Raw genomic sequence first — 20445 nt, 5'->3', positions numbered from 1 at the left:
CACGTGCATCCACAACAGAACACCAGAGGGCTCAGTGATGCCCCTGTGGACTGATGACAACACAGACCAGAAGCCCTACCCATGACGTGACAACATAATGGGGTTATTCTCAAATTTTCATGTGCATTAGAGTTACCTTGGAAAGCCTGCTAGCATACAGATTCGGGTTCAGCAACTCTGGGGTGGGGACTAAGAATCTACATTTCTAACAAGTATTCAGGTGATGTTGATATTGCTGCTCTGGCGACCACACTCAGAGAATCGCTGCTATGATGCATCCTAACCCTCTAACTTATGTGAGACCCAGATATAAAAGGAAACTCCCAGCATAAAGGAGATCATACTAGGAGTATGTTTATCGTATACTTATAGGAAAATAGTTACCTTTCCCACACACCTGTACTCGGAACTAAGATTTGTGTCCATCAGTTAGATAAGGGTCAATGGCCTCCTTCATCTCTCTGGTTATTTTCTGCTTCGGAAAGCATCACTTCCTGATGTATTGCAACACTGAATATAATTCTCAAATACACCCAGTAACATATTAAAGATGTATTTCTTCAACACTTAATGAAAAAGAGGTCATTAAGTGTTGGAACTCACTGTCTAGCATATTCAAATAAATTGTAGTAGACAAGATAGCAAATGGTTCTTCTAAAGTGTATCCGGTCACTTCCCCCACCCCACCTCGGAAAATTCCTCAGTGGCTTTCTTTGTCACTCAAGTAAAATCTATAGATCACCACACTGTGGCCAGCAAGGCTGCAAGTGGCCTGAGACCCAGATACCACTCCGTCCTCTTCGACACTGCCCAGCACACTCACTCTACCCTGATACATCGACGTATCTTCTGCTCCTTCAAGAGCCAAAGGACATACACACCTTGCGACCTTGTATGCTGTTCCCTCAGCCTGGAATAGCAGCTCCTTCCCTTGTTTCCTTCGGCTCTTTACTCAACCCCTCATCAGAGAGGCTCTTCCTCTTCACTGATAGAAAACAGCTCCTTCACCTTCACCTCCCCTCACTTTCCATCTGCTTCACCCCATTTTATTTTTCTTCCCCATCATTTGTCATAATGTGGCATATCATATTTTAGGGTTTTAAATTTTTCGATTGTCTGCTAGAATGTAAACTCCATGAAAGAAGGAAATTTGCTTTGTTTGCTGCTAGATCCCTAGTACCTAGGAAGTACTTGGCACATGAGATCACTTAGTAAATTACTGTCAAATGAATTAACAGAAAGAAAGGCCTGCAGGCCAAAAGAAACGACAGCCCTATGCCTTTGAACACCCTAAGAGATGTAAGGGAAGGTCTCCTGCCCAGGCTGGCACCCCCAGTTGCTTTCACATGCCCACCTTTCCCTTCCTCTCTCACCACCAAACACCCACACATCAGCACTGAGGAAGAGGCGCTCATGTGCTGTATGTGGGACGAAAGAACACAACACAGGGTGAAGCAAACTGCAAAATGGAAAGCCAGAGGCAAGGAGAAAAGTCCTTCTCCATGTCAGGCAACCCAACCTCAGCTGAGGACACTAAGAATGCCTGTGACCCCACGACTCGGTGACAACCAAGAGCTAACATTTGGGTAGATAAATATCCTTGTAGACATTTGTATACACACAGATACACAAGGATATTATTTGCTTTTTTGACTTTCAATGTAGACTGGATTCCAGACAAAGATCTCTAGGAGTTAAGCCTAAAGGAATATAAAATCAAAAGATGAGGTCAATAGAAAAGACAGGAACCGGGTAGGCAGAAGACGTCACACTTACCATTTTCCCTAGGCTTTCCAAAAGCTGAGAATTTCTCTGCTCCAATGTCTACAACCATAAGTGTTTATGATAATAATGTGTTCAGAGAAGTGATGTCAAAGGATCAAATAGTTTTTACATTCTCAGCTTTTATCAGAAATCTGGAAGTGCCACAGTTTAGCGCTCAATTATCACCATCTTCCTTGGAGACTTTTGAGAACTTAATGAGTTTGTCCTTTTGCATGAGTACAGAGTTCAAATGGCAAGAATCCTTCCAACGACTCCCATTAAAATGTATTCTAAGTGTCTTTTAACATTTGGACTTTAAAAAGAAGATTCGGTATTTCTGAATCAAATGTATCTTCTTGTTTAATGCCGTGAAATTTCCACAGACACTCCCCAGGTTACACTTCAATGAAGCCAAAGATCCAGAGAAGCCACAGGAAGGAGAATGAAGTGACTTTCAATTTAAAGTGATTAGGAGTTCAGAAAAAGCAACCTTTCTGGATGTCAAAGTTCTACAGTCTCGAGTTTTGAGTTCAGCAATTCAGAACACTATCGTGCAAAGTGGTGCTGAGGCATTCCACTTACCGGAATATTCCTTTTTCCTCATTTTTCTCCTGCTTTCTCTTCATGCTCTCCATCCTTTCCTACCACAGAGAAGATACACAAAAAGTTTTTAGTAATGTTTGTAAAAGAATGAATAAATTTATTTACATGTCCAGCAAAAATCCTACTACCTTGTAGTCTCTTTTTTTAAATATTATTTGCTTTCGTTATCTTATTAACTCATGATTAAAACATATTGTGGTGTGGGGTGCCTGGGTGGCTCACTCGGTTAAGCATCCAACTTTGGCTCAGGTCACAATCTCATGGTCCATGAGTTCAAGTCCTGCATTGGGCTCTGGGCTGAGAGCTCAGAGCCTGGAGCCTGCTTTGGATTCTGTATGTGTGTCTCTCTCTGCCTCTCCCCTGCTTTCTCTCTCTCTCTCTCTGAAAATTAAGTAAACATTTTTTTAAATTATTTTAAAAAATATTGTGGTGTAATTATTTTTCCAGCAGTCTTCCAGTGGACAGCAGCATATAATGGGAAGATCATGGGTTTTTGACTATAGATATGAATTTGAATCTTGTCCTCACTACATCTTGTGTCCTTAGACAAGTTGTTCAACTTTCTTTCACCTCAAATGTCTTGTTTGTGAGATGGGGATAATAATACAAATTTTGTGTTGGGAAAGACAATTCTCCATGAGTCTCTCGTGCTCACAGCTGGCATGTAGGGTATACCAAAAATGCTAGGCCCTAACTGTTGTTTCTTTACCCAGGCAATTTCTCACGGTTGTATTTGCAGCAAGCACCTTTGAGGGATGAGGTGGTGTCTCCCTCAGGAACAAAGAGCATGATTACTCACTCACTACTTCCTATAAAAGTGGTCGATTCCTAGAGCTCAGGGTTCCCCAGCTATGACAAAAAACTACTGTGGGCATAGTATCCATCTGGACCCCTACTGGCTTGCCCTGCTGGACCTTGGGTCGCAAAGGGATCTGGCACAAAATGCTGGTGCTCATGCTGTTTGCTGCAACGTGAGTAATAAAATCCTTTCTCTCACCTAGAGGTCTCATCTACCAGCATCTGAAATCAGAGACTAAAACTCACTGGAACATCTAGTTTCAACATTAATAGATTAACTTACTGACTTGTAAATTGGGTAAAATAAAACCCCACATGTGACAGTTCACAGGGTTGTTGAAAGATTAAATGAGATCACCGAAATAAAGCACACGGCGCAGGGTGGGCACTAAATAAATATGCACAAAAACATTTTCCCTTTAGCATCTCATTTAAATTTCTTTAACTATTTTAGGTAAATAGCTCTTGACAAAATTGTGATGATAGTGAGGTTGCTCCTTTACCTCTCTTCACTTTTCCCACATAATCTATCACTCCCACATGTAGTGATAAAGTCATCATATTCTCCCAGAAGAGTTTACAGCTGGTACCTCTCTGGAGGTCTAAGTGCTTGGAACAGAAGGGAACACGTGAAAACTGAAGAAGATGTAAGCCATGGGTCTCTAATAATGGAAATTTGAGACCTGGATTGGCAGTAGGTGTTTGAGGACATGGGACCGCATCTATCCTCTTCCAATCTTCTGAACTTCACATTAGGGGAGGGGAAGGAAGGAATTTTAGAAATAGAGTTTATGCCAAAATATAAAAGTATTTTCTGATAACTGGGAAGATTTAGATGACGCAAAGGAACGTAACAGACTCTTTATTACATGCCTGTACCCTGGTCTGTACCTCCTGACATACCTAGAAATGAAAAGAGTGTCTTACTCTTTGTACTAGTTTCCTATTTCTGCTGTAACAAGTTACCATGAATTTGGTACCTTAAAAACGAAACTTGCTATCATATAGCTCTGTGGGTCAAATGTCCAGCACTGGTCTCAGCAGGCTAAAATCAAGGTGTCAGCAGGTCTGCGTCCCTTTCTGGAGGCTCGAGGAGAGGATGTGTTTCCTTACTTTTCCAGCTTCTGGAGACCACCTGCATTTCTTGGCTCATTGCCCCTTTTTTTCATTTTTGGATGGTCAAGTTCTTACACTTCTGTCTCTCTAGTTCCTTGTAGCCAGAAGGTTGCCTGCTTTTAAAGTCTCATGTGATCACATTCAGTTCTCTGGGATAAGTTGGGATTATCTCCCCATCTTAAGGTCTTTAATCATATCTGCAAAGACCCTTTTACCACGTAAAGTGACATATTCACGTGTTTACACAGGTGGGGATTATGACCTAGACCAATTAGGACTTTGGGGTGGGGCATTATTCTCCTACCACACTCTACTTGGAGAAACCTCCCAAGATTTGGTAATTCTTAAAGTTGTTCAGTGTGACCATTTACCAGGTTAAAATTTTTCTAAATGTGAAATCTCTGCCAAGATAAGGAGAATGAACAGCGCCAAGTGATAAATTATCTTTAAATTTGTTTCAAGTTCCACACATTATCAGAAAAAGTGATCAGAGGAGCACTCCTGAAATTCTAAGGGAAGACACTCAGTACATGTAACTGTGTGCAGTTATGGGAATTCCAAGAAGAATGTTAGTTTATGTGAGAGCAAAGGTTCACTTTGGCCCACAAAGTGAACCTCTGGGTCACGATGTGTGGAGTCTGTGTGGAAGCATCCCAGTTGCTTTTTCTTAAAGCTGCAGGAATGTCTGAAATGACTCCTGCCCATGAGGTTTTTCTTAATACTATGATATTTGGGGGCAATTAAAATGATATGACAATGCGAGGGCCCTTATCTGAGAGGTGGGCAAAAGCATGGCCAGTAGTAGAAAGGGTGTGGTTGCACTTTGTAGAAGAGAATGGGTGTCAAATTCCAACAAAAGGAAAATTCATTTATTCAAAAATATTTATTGAGCAGCTCCATGTGCAAAACAAAAACAAAAACAAAACAAAACAAAAAAAAACCCACTATGCTAGGTACTCTGGGCTGAGGATGAATTAGCCAAGAAGCCAACCCTTAGGGAACTTGCATTCCAGCTTCAGAGGTAAGAAACAAATTATTCCATGAGCATCGAAGATGAACAGTTCTCTAGAGCAGTGCTTCTCAATCTTTAATGTGTCTACATGTATCTTATCAAAATGCAAATTTTTTAGGTCCAAGGGGAGGAATGAGGTTCTACATTCCTAACAAGCTCCCAAGTGATGATGATGCCAGTGCTACTGGTCCCATGCTCAGAGCAGCAAAGGTCTAGAGTAGTATTTCTCACACCTCACTGTGCTTAATCAGCTGGGGAAATTTTACAAACAAAAGACGCCCTGGCTCTTCCCATGGAATTTCAGTTGTGATTAGAGAGTAAGACTCAGGCATCAGTATTTTGATTTAATGTGCAGCTAACTGCAACTTCTCATCATAGCTGTTACAAAAATCTTGGGCAATCGTCCTCAGAGTGGGGGACCCAGACCGGCAGGGTCAGTATCACGTGGGAACTGGTCAGAAACCTAATTCCTGGGCTCCACCTCAGGTCTGTTGAAATTCTGGGGGTGGAGCCCCAAAATCTGTGGTTTAACAAACCTACCAGGTGATTCTGATGCAAAACCACGTTTGAGAACCATGGATCTAGGGCAGCTGTTTCCAATCGGACGTGAACATCAGAATCACCTGGAGACCATTTCAAAACTGCAGAGGCCGTAGCCCCACCCAGTTTCTGAATCAGTTGGTCTGGACTGGAGTCCTGACCTGCTCATGACTGAAAACATCCACAGGTTGAACCACCTATGGGTCCTCAGACCAAGAATCCCTGATTGTAGGGTAGTGACCAGCAAAATCCTCTCCTCTTCTCATTTATTTACTCATTTTTTTCTACACATGTTAAATGCAACCACCATCAAAGAGCTTGGAAGCAGCACAAAATAAGGAGTAAATCAAGTAGACACAAAGATGAGAGGCCATGAGTGAGAAGAAGAGCCAACAGGATAGATCAGAAGCCAGGCAACAGCTCAGGACTCCCTCCCCCATTTCTGAACTTAACCTACATTAAGTGAGGAGACAAGAAAAGAAAATCAGAATACTTTTCTACCAGAAGAACCCTGACCAATTACTGTCAGCCATGAGCTTGCCACCTTCATTGGCATCCCCTTCTGCACGTAATCATTATGTTCCTGTTTAACCACGTCACCCCACATTCCAGAGTATCCTATGGATTAGTACTCACTAGTTTTAGAATTTTGGGGTCCTGTAATCTCATCATCTACATATTGACAACCAGACAAAGGAGGGATCACAGAGGAGCTTTGTACCAATTAAGGCCTTGTGTTGAGTACCCCTGAAGAAGAGTCAAAAGTTAGTGGCTCCAGGGGCACCTGGGTGGCTCAGTCAGTTAAGTGTCCGACTTTGGTTCAGGTCATGATCTCATGGTCTGTGAGTTCGAGCCCCGCGTCGGGCTCTGTGCTGACAGCTCAGAGCCTGGAGCCTGCTTCAGATTCTGTGTCTCCCTCTCTCTCTGCCCCTCCCCTGCTCATGCCCTGTCTCGCTCTGTCTCAAAAATAAATAAAAACATTTAAAAAGCTTTTTAAAAAAGTTAGTGGCTCCTAAGTCTCTTCTCTAATGACAAAAATGAACTGTATGTGGCCCATTCTTTGTCAAGCACTCCTGACAAGCAATTAATCCAGTCTCCACCCCAGAAACTGAGTGGACTTTTTTGCTTACCACAGTTCCCATCAGTTAGTAAGGCTTCACAGAACTTGTGCCAACGAAGGCTTCTATCCTATCTTGAAGCAAACAAAGTAGAGGCCTAAGAATATTCTTCCAACAGACCTCTTAACTAAGCTTAATATACACAGTACCCTATGGAAGAAAACTGCTTTAAATCAGAGAAGCTAAAGGAGCAATTGTAACGTTTTCCGTGAGATGTCGTTGCAGGATCAGCAAGCAAAGGAAGCACATTCCAACTCAGGCAGGGACTGTGGGCCACATATGCATGTCATGTATTCAGAGTAGATTTTATAAGAAAAATCCCCTCAAGAAAGTGTCCCATTCAAATTCATCCACATGTAGCCTAAAAGCAACCCAGGTTGTCGTATCACTTACAATGATGATTCACATGCACTGTGGCCAACAGAGCATATCATATGTTGAATGTCAGAAAAGATTCCCAACAATACAGAAAGGGTGCATTCTGGGGAGCATTGGGAATACTGTGCAAATACACGGGATGAGGGGGCACCTGAATGACTCAGTCAGTTAAGCCTCTGACTCTTAGTATCCGCTCAGGTCATGATCTCACAGTTCATGGGATCTGGCACCACACTGCCAGCGTGGAGCCTGCTTGAGGTTCTCTCTCTCCGTCCTCCCCCAACCCATGCTCACGTGCTCTTGCTCGCTCTCTCAAAATAAGTAAACTTTAAAAAAATATATGTGGTGGGGCGCCTGGGTGGCTCAGTCGGTTAAACATCCAACTTCAGCTCAGGTCATGATCTCATGGTCTGTGGGTTTGAGCCCCACGACAAGCTCTGTGCTGACAGCTCAGAGCCTGGAGCCTGCTTCGGATTCTGTGTCTCCCTCTCTCTCTCTCTCTGCCCCTTCCCTGCTTGCTCTCTGTCTCTATCTCAAAACTAATAAACATTAAAAAATAAATAAATAAATAAATAAATAAAAATCTATGTGGGATGAGGCCAAATTATAAAGTTGTTGTTTTGAAGGGCTTTCAAATGCTATATAGGATGAACTGCCAGCATCCTGAGGAATTATAAATAGAGCTTCATGTTTTTGTGCAAATGATATATATTCATTTCAAAAACCGTTTCTTGTATTATCAATGCCTGTCAGCACAGCATAATGTTAAAGAGTACGGATGCTGCAAACTATCTGAGTTTGATTCCTAACTGCTGTGTAAAAGAAATAGGGCCCTGTGCAAGGTCCTTACTTTCCTCATCTTGAAAATGGGTATAATATAGTATCTTCATCATAGGGTTGTCAAGATTATTGAGACAATGGATACATAGTTATTAGTGCTTTATCTGGGATATTGTTGATGTTCAATAAACTCTGGCTATTATAATCATTTCTAGGAGTCTAAGGTTCTCAGCATATTCACTGAGGAGGCTTACATGGATCAGGCTAATACTAAAGGCAATCCACTGAGACCTGGTAAAAACTATAAATGCACTGTAAATTGTTGACTTAAAGCTATACCAAAAGTCAGTGATAACAGTTCCTTCCTCTTTTAGCTAGGGGACTGCATTCTGATGATATTTGATCATGGTATCAGAGAAGAATACATTCACGAAAAGACTGAGAAATTCTCCTTGTTCATAAAATGGAATAACCAAATTAAAAATTAAAAATATACTTCAATTTAAAAAATACTCTTATTATCCAATTTTCACTTCACACTAGTCCAGTAATCCTCATTTTAGTGGTGAGGAAAATGTATAAGTAACCTGCCCCAGGCAATTTCTTTCTTTAGTGTGGAAGTCCTATTTGGAGAAGAAAGAAAGAAAGAAAGAAAGAAAGAAAGAAAGAAAGAAAGAAAGAAAGAAAGGAAGGAAGGAAGGAAGGAAGGAAGGAAGGAAGGAAGGAAGGAAGAAAGAAAGAAAGAAAGAAAGAAAGAAAGAAGGAAAAGGAAAGAAGGAAGGAAGGAAGGAAGGAAGGAAGGAAGGAAGGAAGGAAGAAAGAAAGAAAGAAAGAAAAAGAAAGAAAGAAAGAAAGAAAGAAAGAAAGAAAGAAAGAAAGAAAGAAAGAAAAAGGAAGGAAGGAAGGAAGGAAGGAAGGAAGGAAGGAAGAAAAAGAAAAGAAAAGAAAAGAAAAGAAAAGAAAAGAAAAGAAAAGAAAAGAAAAGAAAAAAAGCATAAAACTGAGAAATCTAAACAGACTTCCACATCAACTCTACCCTATCCTCCAAAAAAGTCTTTTGGTCTCAATTGTTGCAAAACTTAAATTTACTAAGGCAGATAATTTCAGTAGTTCTATCAATTAACAAGTGTTAGAGCCATAGTATTAGACAGTTACCTTAACACTGTCTATGTTGTCAAAATCATTAGACTAAAGCTTTCTTTTTATTTGTTCCATTAGCCCAGTTAATTTATAAGGACACCCATGACAATTGCCTATAGCCTTCTTGCCTATAGATTTTATGGACCTAAAAGAGCTGGATGCCATTTTTATATGCAAAAATTAAAAAACTGGGGATTTCAGAGGCAACATAATAATCAATACCCATATAACAGGAGTTGCAGATATGAAAAATATTGAATTAGAAAGAGAATTGACTTCAAGAAATAAACAGAATAAGGTTTCCAAGAATATATGGGTTTTTGTTCAATATATGAAGTTTATTGTCAAATTGGTTTCCATAAAACACCCAGTGCTCATCCCAAAAGGTGCCCTCCTCAATACCCATCACCCACCCTCCCCTCCCTCCCACCCCCCATCAACCCTCAGTTTGTTCTCAGTTTTTAAGAGTCTCTTATGCTTTGGCTCTAAGGGTTTTTTAATTGAAAGGAGACACAAAGTGTCAGAAGGGATTTTTTTTTTTAAATTTCAAATATATAAATAAATAAATACATAAATAAAATAAATTTTTTAAAGACCAACACCTAGAATATTGTGGTGACATTTAAGAAAACCAAAGATAAAAAGAAAATCTTAAAACTTTCAAAGAAAATAAATAGATAAGTCAGTACACATCAATCAGATAGTATTGCATCCCTCACTGTAATACTGGGTGCAGAAGACAATGGAACAATATTTTGAAATTATTTTTGACCTGTAATAATTATCTAGTCTTTTAAGAATGAGGGGACCCGAAGCGGACCACTGAAGGCAAAGCGAGCTGAGCCTGCCCCTCCAGACTCTGTGCACCTTGTGGATCCACCCCGGCTAATACGCCAGATCCCATCGAAGCAGCACCACAAGCCTGGCAGTGTGCAAGTAGCACACACAGGGGCCACACCGCTCCACAGTGAGTCCTGCCCCTGGGAGAGGGGAAGATAAGGTACACACCAGTCTGACTGGGGCCCCAGCGGTGGGCTGGGGGCAGACATCAGGTCTGACCGTGGCCCCGCCCACCAACACAACTTAACTCCAGACAGCACAGAGGAAGAGCCCTGCAGTTCCGCCTCACTCCAGGGACTATCCAAAATGAAGAAATGGAAGAATTCTCCTCAAAAGAAACTCCAGGAAGTAGCGACAGCAAACGAACTGATCAAAAATGATTTTGCAATGTAACATACAAATGAAATAAAATAATAGTCATAAAATTAATCGCTGGGCTTGAAAAAAGTATAGAGAACAGCAGAGAATCTATTACTACAGAGATCAAGGGACTAAGAAACAGTCAGGAGGAGCTAAAAAATGCTATAAATGAGCTACAAAATAAAATGGAGGTGACCACAGCTTGGATTGAAGAGGCAGAGGAGAGAATAGGTGAATTAGAAGATAAAATTATGGAAAAAGAGGCAGCTGAGAAAAAGAGATAAAAAAAATCTGGGAGTATGAGGGAAGAATTAGAGAACTAAGTGACACAATTAAACATAGTAACATACGCATAATTGGGATCCCAGAGGAGGAAGAAAGAGGGAAAGGTGCTGGAGGTGTACTTGAAGAAATAATAGCTGAGAACTTCCCTGATCTGGGGAAGGAAAAAGGCATTGAAATCCAAGAGGCACAGAGAACTCCCTTCAGACGTAACTTGAATCGATCTTCTGCACGACATATCATAATCAAACTGGCAAAATACAAGGATAAAGAGAAAATTCTGAAAGCAGCTAGGGATAAACATGCTCTAACATATAAAGGGAGACTGATAAGACTAATGATGGATTTATCTACTGAAACTTGGCAGGCCAGAAAGAAATGGCAGGAAATCTTCAATGTGATGAACAGAAAAATATGCAGCCAAGAATCCTTTATCCAGCAAGTCTGTCATTTAGAATAGAAGGAGAGATAAAGGTCTTCCCAAACAAAAACTGAAGGAATTCATCACCACTAAACCAGCCCTACAAGAGATCGTAAGGGGGATCCTGTGAGACAAGGTACCAGAGACATCACTACAAGCATGACACCTACAGACATCACAATGACTCTAAACCCATATCTTTCTATAATAACACTGAATGTAAATGGACTAAATGCGCCAACCAAAAGACATAGGGTATCAGAATGGATAAAAAAACAAGGCCCATCTATTTGCTGTCTACAAGAGACTCATTTTAGACCGGAAGACACCTTCAGATTGAAAGTGAGGGGATGGAGAACTATCTATCATGCTACTGGAAGTCAAAAGAAAGCTGGAGTAGCCATACTTATATCAGAGAAACTAGACTTTAAAGGCTGTAACAAGAGATGAAGAAGGACATTATATAATAATTACAGGGTCTATCCATCAGGAAGAGCTAACAATTATAAATGTCTATGAGCCAAATACACAAGCCCCCAAATATATAAAACAATTAATCACAAACATAAGCAACCTTATTGATAAAAATGTGATAATTGCAAGGGACTTTAATACTCCACTTACAACAATGGATAGATCATCTAGACACAGGATCAATAAAGAAACAAGGGCCCTGGGGCGCCTGGGTAGCTCAGTCGGTTGAGCGTCCGACTTCAGCTCAGGTCATGATCTCGCGGTCCGTGAGTTCGAGCCCCGTGTCGGGCTCTGAGCTGATGGCTCAGAGCCTGGAGCCTGCTTCCATTCTGTGTCTCCCCCTCTCTCTGCCCCTCCCCCATTCATGCTCTGTCTCTCTCTGTCTCAAAAATAAATAAAACGTTAAAAAAATTAAAAAAAAAAAAAAGAACAAGGGCCCTGAATGATACATTGGATCAGATGGACTTGACAGATATATTTAGAACTCTGCATCCCAAAGCAACAGAATATACTTTCTTCTCGAGTGCACATGGAACATTCTCCAAGATAGATCACATACTGGGTCACAAAACAGCCCTTCATAAGTATATAAGAATTGAGATCATACCATGCATAGTTTCGGACCACAATGCTATGAAGCTTGAAATCAACCACAGGAAAAAGTCTGGAAAACCTCCAAAAGCATGGAGGTTAAAGAACACCCTACTAAAGAATGAATGGGTCAACCAGGCAATTAGAGAAGAAATTTAAAAATATATGGAAACAAACGAAAATGAAAATACAACAATCCAAACACTTTGGGACGCAGGGAAGGCAGTCCTGAGAGGAAAATACATTGCAATCCAGGCCTATCTCAAGAAACAAGAAAAATCCCAAATACAAAATCTAACAGCACACCTAAAGGAAATAGAAGCAGAACAGCAAAGACACCCCAAACCCAGCAGAAGAAGAGAAATAATAAAGATCAGAGCAAAAATAAACAATATAGAATCTAAAAAAAACAGTAGAGCAGATCAATGAAATCAAGAGTTGGTTTTTTGAAAAAATAAACAAAATTGATAAACCTCTAGCCAGGCTTCTCAAAAAGAAAAGGGAGATGACCCAAATAGATAAAATCATGAATGAAAATGGAATTATTACAACCAATCCCTCAGAGATACAAGTAATTATCAGGGAATACTATGAAAAATTATATGCCAACAAACTAGACAACCTGGAAGAAATTAACAAATTCCTAAACACCCACACACTCCCAAAACTCAAACAGGAAGAAATAGGAAGCTTGAACAGACCCATAACCAGTGAAGAAATTGAATCAGTTATCAAAAATCTCCCAACAAATAAGAGTCCAGGACCAGATGGCTTCCCAGGGGAATTCTACCAGACATTTAAAGCAGAAATAATACCTATCCTTCGCAAGCTAGTCCAAAAAATAGAAAGGGAAGGAAAACTTCCAGACTCATTTGATGAAGCCAGCATTACTTTTATTCCTAAACCAGACAGAGACCCAGTAAAAAAAGAGAACTACAGGCCAGTATCCCTGATGAATATGAATGCAAAACTTCTCAGTAAGATACTAGCAAATCAAATTCAACAGAATATAAAAAGAATTATTTACCATGATCAAGTGGGATTCATTCCTGGGATGCAGGATTCAACATTCGCAATTCAATCAGTGTGATACATCACATTAATAAAAGAAAAGATAAGAACCATATGATCCTGTCAATCGATGCGGAAAAAGCATTTGACAAAATTCAGCACCCTTTCTTAATAAAAACCCTCAAGAAAGTTGGGATAGAAGGAACATACTTAAACATCATAAAAGCCATTTATGAAAAGCCCACAGCTAATATCATCCTCAATGGGGAAAAACTCAGAGCTTTTTCCCTGAGATCAGGAACACGACAGGGATGTCCACTCTCACTGCTGTTGTTTAACATAGTGTTGGAAGTTCTAGCATCAGCAATCAGACAACAAAAGGAAATCAAAGGCATCAAAATTGGCAAAGATGAAGTTAAGCTTTCACTTTTTGCAGATGACACAATATTATACATGGAAAATCCGACAGACTCCACCAAAAGTCTGCTAGAACTGATACATGAATTCAGCAAAGTCGCAGGATACAAAATCAATGTACAGAAATCAGTTGCATTCTTATACACTAATAATGAAGCAACAGAAAGACAAAGAAACTGATCCCATTCACAACTGCACCAAGAAGCATAAAATACCTAGGAATAAATCTAACCAAAGATGTAACAGATCTGTATGCTGAAAACTATAGAAAGGTCATGAAGGAAATTGAAGAGGATATAAAGAAATGGAAAACATTCCGTACTCATGGGTTGGAAGAATAAATATTGTTAAAATGTCAATACTACCCAAAGCTATCTACACATTCAATGCAATCCCAATCAAAATTGCACCAGCATTCTTCTCGAAGCTAGAACAAGCAATCCTAAAATTTGTATGGAACCACAAAAGGCCCCGAATAGCCAAAGTAATTTTGAGGAAGAAGACCAAAGCAGGAGGCATTACAATCCCAGACTTTAGCCTCTGCTACAAAGCTGTAATCATCAAGACAGCATGGTATTGGCACAAAAACAGACACATAGACCAATGGAATAGAATAGAAACCCCAGAACTAGACCCACAAACATATGGCCTATCTTTGACAAAGCAGGAAAGAATATCCACTGGAAAAAAGACAGTCTCTTTAACAAATGGTGCTGGGAGAACTGGACAGCAACATGCAGAAGAATGAAACTAGACCACTTTCTTACACCATTCACAAAAATAAACTCAAAATGTATAAAGGACTGAATGTGAGACAGGAAACCATCAAAACCCTAGAGGAGAAAGCAGGAAAAAACCTCTCTGACCTCAGCCGCAGCAAATTCTTACTTGACACATCCCCAAGGGCAAGGGAATTAAAAGCAAAAATGAACTAATGGGACCTCATGAAGATAAAAAGCTTCTGCACAGCAAAGGAAACAATCAACAAAACTAAAAGGCAACCAACGGAATGGGAAAAGATATTTGCAAATGACATATCGGACAAAGGGCTAGTATCCAAAATCTATAAAGAGCTCACCAAACTCCACACCTGAAAAACAAATAATCCAGTGAAGAAATGGGCAGAAGACATGAATAGACACTTCTCTAAAGAAGACATCCAGATGGCCAACAGGCACATGAAAAGATGCTCAATGTTGCTCCTCATCAGGGAAATATAAATCAAAACCACACTGAGATATCACCTCATGTCAGTCAGAGTGGCCAAAATGAACAAATCAGGAGACTATAGATGCTGGAGAGGATGTGGAGAAACAGGAACCCTCTTGCACTGTTGGTGGGAATGCAAACTGATGCAGCCGCTCTGGAAAACAGTGTGGAATTTCCTCAAAAAATTAAAAATAGACCTACCGATGACCCAGCAATAGCACTGCTAGGAATTTACCCAATGGATACAGGAGTACTGATGCATAGGGGCACTTGTACCTCAATGTTTATAGCAGCACTCGCAACAGTAGCCAAATTATGGAAAGAGCCTGAATGTCCATCAACTGACGAATGGATAAAGAAATTGTGGTTTATATACACAATGGAATACTATATGGCAATGAGAAAGAATGAAATTTGGCCCTTTGTAGAACGTGGATGGAACTGGAGAGTGTGATGCTAAGTGAAATAAGTCATACAGAGAAAGGGGATACCATATGTTATCACTCTTATGTGGATCCTGAGAAACTTAACAGAAGTCTATGGGAGAGAGGAAGAAAAAAAAAAGAGGTTAGAGAGGGAGAGAGCCAAAGCATAAGAGACTCTTAAAAACTGAGAACAAACTGAGGGTTGATGGGGAATGGGAGGGAGGGGAGGGTGGGTGATGGGTATTGAGGAGGGCACCTTTTGGGATGAGCACTGGGTGTTGTATGGAAACCAATCTGACAATAAATTTCATATTCAAAAAAATAATAAAATAAATAAAATTTTAAAAAAAGAATGAGGGGGAAAAATTTTGTAATATTCAAGAACTCAGAAAGTTTGTAACCTATGAACTCTCTCGGGAAAAAAATATCTAGACAACATGCCTCAAGGAAAATAAAAACAAGAACCAAAAATGAACCTAAAAGATATGAGATAGCAGTCTGGAATTACCTCACAACATGAGGAAAGGAGAGAAAGCAGTGAAGACATGCTAAGTTGTTTCAGTTTTTGAGAGAAAGGAGCAGATATCAGATAGGAAAAATGTAGAATTTAATATTTACATTGATGGTTTTTAATATTATTTTTCCAAGGGTAGAAAGGAAAGTGGATGTAACTTCAATAATCCTTCTTGGGGCGCCTGGGTGGCACAGTCGGTTAAGCGTCCGACTTCAGCCAGGTCACGATCTCGCGGTCCGTGAGTTCGAGCCCCGCGTCGGGCTCTGGGCTGATGGCTCAGAGCCTGGAGCCTGTTTCCGATTCTGTGTCTCCCTCTCTCTCTGCCCCTCCCCCGTTCATGCTCTGTCTCTCTCTGTCCCCCCAAAAATAAATAAACGTTGAAAAAAAAAATTAAAAAAAAAAAAAAAAAAAAATAATCCTTCTTAAGCAATACACTAACAAGAGATATTAAAAAAACAGACTGACAATTTGTATAAATAAAAGTTTAAAACTCTTGTGCACAAATAAACCATGAACAGTGTTAAAATAGCAAGAATCAGACAAGCTTCACCCTAGGAGAAAATATTTGCAAATCATACATCCAACAAACAATTTATATCAAGAATATATAAAGAACCCTCAGAAATCAACAGTAAGAAACCAAACAACCCAAATTTTAATGAGCAAATTACTGGGGCACCTGGCTGGCTCAATCAAGAGAGCACGTGACTCTTGATCTCCAGAGTGACTCTCGTAAGTTTGAGCCCCATTTTGGGTGCAGAGATTACTTAAAAACAAAATCTTTTTTAAAAAAGCGGAAAAATGGGGGTGCCCGGGTGGCTCAGTCTGTTGAATGTCCAACTTTGGCTCAGGTCATGATCTTACAGTTCATGGGTTCAAGCCCCACATCAGGCTCTGTGCTGACAGCTTGGAGCTTGGAGCCTGCTTCAGATTCTGTGTCTCTCTCTCTGCCCCTCCTCTGCTCACACTCTGTCTCTGTCTCTCTCTCTCAAAAATACATAAACATTAAAAAAAAATTTAAGTGGAAAAAAAAAGTAAATTTCTTAACTGACACTTTAACAAAGAGGCTATGCAGAAGGCAAATAGGTACATGTAAAGATATTCTCCTTTTTTAGGCATTAAGAAATGAAAATTAAAATCACAAGATACCACAGCATACTTACTAGCGTAGATGAAATTTAAAAGTACAATAGCAAATGCTGAACAGACGCAGCTCATGCAATGATGATGGGGATGCAAATAGTAAAGACTCTTTGGAAAACAATTTGCTGGTTCTTTATAAAGTTAAACACACACTTACCGTTCGATCCAGCAATCTCACTGGTAAGCAGTTACCCAAAAGAAATGAAGAAGTTCACCTAAAACCTGTGTGTCAGTGTTTACTGCAGCACTGGTCACAATAGGGGACATAACCCAGCTGTCCACCAACAGCAGTATGGGTAAGTAAATTTTGGTACATTCATACTGTGGCATACTAGACTATAATGAGCAAGAATGATCTGCAACTACGTTCAATAATGTGGGAGAATCCCTTAAACCGTGTTGAGCAAAAGAAGCCAGACACTACAGGGTACATACTGTTTGATGTCATTTATGTAAAGTACAAAAGAAGCAATGCATGATGGGGATGTTGACTAGGAGTGTGCACAAGCCAGATGCTGGTAAATATTTTACTTCTTAATCTGGGTGATGGTTTGGGGGGTGTGTTCAGTTGTTGAAATGTTATCAAGTGGCACATTTATGATCTATGCCCCTTCCCATCATAAATTACACTTGAAAAAAATTTTAATGCATACTGCAGGCCCCCAAATAGTCAGTAAACATGGAAAAGGACCTATTTACTAATATTTAGGGGAATACAAACTAAAGCAATGATGACATATCAGTTTTTACCCATCAGATTAGAAAATCATAAAAATAGAAAAAATAAATATTTTAGGATCGTGTGGGAATTGCATACTCTCATGTGCATATTAGTTTGCACCAATTAGTTTGCACCAATGGGTTCAGCCTTCTTGAAGAGTAATTGGCAGTATCATTGTGTTTACATGTGCACACCACTTCACCAATCATTTCCACTTGTAGGTACCTGTTCTTCCTGCATAAAGAGGCAGGCACAAGGCTATCTACAGAGTCTAATCTGTAATACCAGAAAATTGGAAACAATGCCAATTCCCAACCAAACAAAATAAATTTGGGAACATTCCTATTATGAAATTCTGCATACCAGGGCACCTGGGTAGCTCAGTTGGTTGGGCATCCAACTTTGGCTCATGTCGTGATCACGTGGTCCATGGGATGGAGCCCCACATCAGGCTCTGTGCTGACAACTCAGAGCCTGGAGCCTGCTTCGGATTCTATGTCTCCCTCTCTCTCTGTCCCTCCCCTGCTTGCGCACGTGCTCTCTCTCTCTCTCTCTCTCTCTCTCTCTCAAAAATAAATAAACATTAAAAGTTAAAAAAAATCTGCATACCTTCTAAAACATAATGAGCTGTATAACAATATAAGACATAGTTTTAAGTATTTTTTAAAAGGGTATCATAGCACAGTATAAAATATATAATTTATTTTTTAAATATCTATATATATAGGTATAGTTATATAGAGAAATGTTTTGAAATGTATAGGACAGAGGAGCAGAGATATGGCTCTAGACTACTGACAGTGATTTTCTCTAGGGAAGGGAGTGAGAATGGTGGAGGAAAGGATATGATGGAGATTTGCATATGTTTCAGGCTCTAGGATTCTTACAATTTTCTGTACAGAATCTTTTGCAATGGTAATATATCCTTGTATTATTTGTGCAATTTTAAAAAATGTCCCTAACACATAGATTTTTTAAAAAAATACACTGCAAAAAACACATAAAGTAGAAGTAAAACTAGATACTAACTATACTACAAAAGGGTTAATTATAACAATAAATATAAACAAGCACACTCCTACATGTAGGCTGCATGAAATAATAAATTCAACAGTTGGCTATTTAAAACACACATGACTAAAAAATATTTTAATTGACAGGCAACACTCAGGGGGAAGATCTGAGGCAGGTGTGCAGAGATTGGTCAGGTTGTGACAGATGCAGACTGTGGACTATGGGCACATTGCTTAAAAGGCAGTACAGCAAGTCAGGTGATGTGCTTGGAATCAAGGCAAGTAGCTGACAGCCTTACTCTTGGTCTACAACCCATAATTACACTGTATGTGGGGTCTCTGTAGGCATTTGATTTGGAGGATACTTAACCCTGTGAGAACATCATAAGGGCAGCAATTACAAAAGCATAATGGTAACACTAAAGAATATAATCATAATCACAAAAAGTACTTAGTTAATATCAGTATCATAGTAAAAAGCTTCAAGAGAGGAGCTAGTCATTAAATGAAAATAGTAAACTATAAATTAAAGAATAAAAATCCAACAGTACTGAATTTATGTCCCCAACAACAGCTGAACATAGCAATAAAAAATGTAAATTTAAGAAAAGTCATAAATAAACTGAAATTAGAGAGCTAATTATTCCACTATAAAAATAGCAAAACCTACCATTTACTGACTTTTTCTAAGTGTCTAGGACTCGGTGCTGAGCACTCTGCATACGTTATCTCACTTAATTATCACATGAATTAATTCCATGAGGTAGGTGATATTTTAGTTCTCCCTATTTTATAGATGAGGAAAGTGGGACTTAATGAAGTTGAGTGTCTTTGCCAAGAAAACCCAGCTATTTAATAAGAGGTGAAGCTGCAACTCAGACTTGAGTCTACCTAGCTCCAGAGCTCATATTCTAATGTACTCCTAGTTATGTTGCCTCTCAATCTGAAATAATCAGAAGATGAATAATCAGTAAATAACAAATTAATAAAAGAAACTGCATAACTGATCAACAGCATCAATTAGATAGACAATGGAGAGACGCAAAAGATAAAATAAATTATTTTATATAAAGATCTCATAAAAATGCATTATATGAAGACAAAAAGAAACCAGAATATCTGATATTCCACAATATTAAAAATATGAAATTAGAAGTGCAAGCAAAATTCTTATCAGCTTTATTCATGAAAGCTAGAAACTAAAAACCCAAATGTCACTAACTGACGAACAGATAAGCAAACTGTGGTGCATCCACATAATGAAGGACTGCTCAACAAGAGAAATGAGCATTCTGGGGGAATGCAAGCTGGTGCAGCCACTCTGGAAAATGGTATGGAGGTTCCTCAAAAAACTAAAAATAGAACTACCCTACAACCCAGCAATTGCACTACTAGGCATTTACCCAACGGATACAGGTGTGCTGTTCCAAAGGGACACATGCACCCCCATGTTTATAGGAGCACTATCAGCAATAGCCACAGTATGGAAAGAGCCCAAATGCCCATCAATGAATGAATGGATAAAGAAATTGTGGTTTATATACACAATGGAGTGCTACGTGGCAATGAGAAAGAATGAAATATGGCCCTTTGTAGCAACGTGGATGGAACTGGAGAGTGTTATGCTAAGTGAAATAAGCCATACAGAGAAATATAGATACCATATGTTTTCACTCTTATGTGGATCCTGAGAAACTTAACAGAAACCAATGGGGGGAGGGGAAGGAAAAAAAAAATAAAAAATAAAGGTTAGAGTGGGAGAGAGCCAAAGCATA

The 20445-nt window shown here is 39.5% G+C and overlaps 1 long non-coding RNA gene across 1 annotated transcript in view; it reads right to left on the bottom strand.

Moving 5' to 3' along the window:
- LOC123575703 overlaps positions 1-20445 on the bottom strand; it is a 128313-nt gene that overhangs the window by 28336 nt on the left and 79532 nt on the right. The window contains exon 3 of the long non-coding RNA XR_006700942.1: positions 2347-2405. This is a non-coding gene — a long non-coding RNA (uncharacterized LOC123575703). The remainder of the gene's footprint in view (positions 1-2346; positions 2406-20445) is intronic.

The sequence above is a fragment of the Leopardus geoffroyi genome, chromosome C2, assembly GCF_018350155.1.
Source record: "Leopardus geoffroyi isolate Oge1 chromosome C2, O.geoffroyi_Oge1_pat1.0, whole genome shotgun sequence".
NCBI lineage: Eukaryota > Metazoa > Chordata > Mammalia > Carnivora > Felidae > Leopardus > Leopardus geoffroyi.
This window is presented reverse-complemented; position numbering and strand designations above follow the sequence as displayed.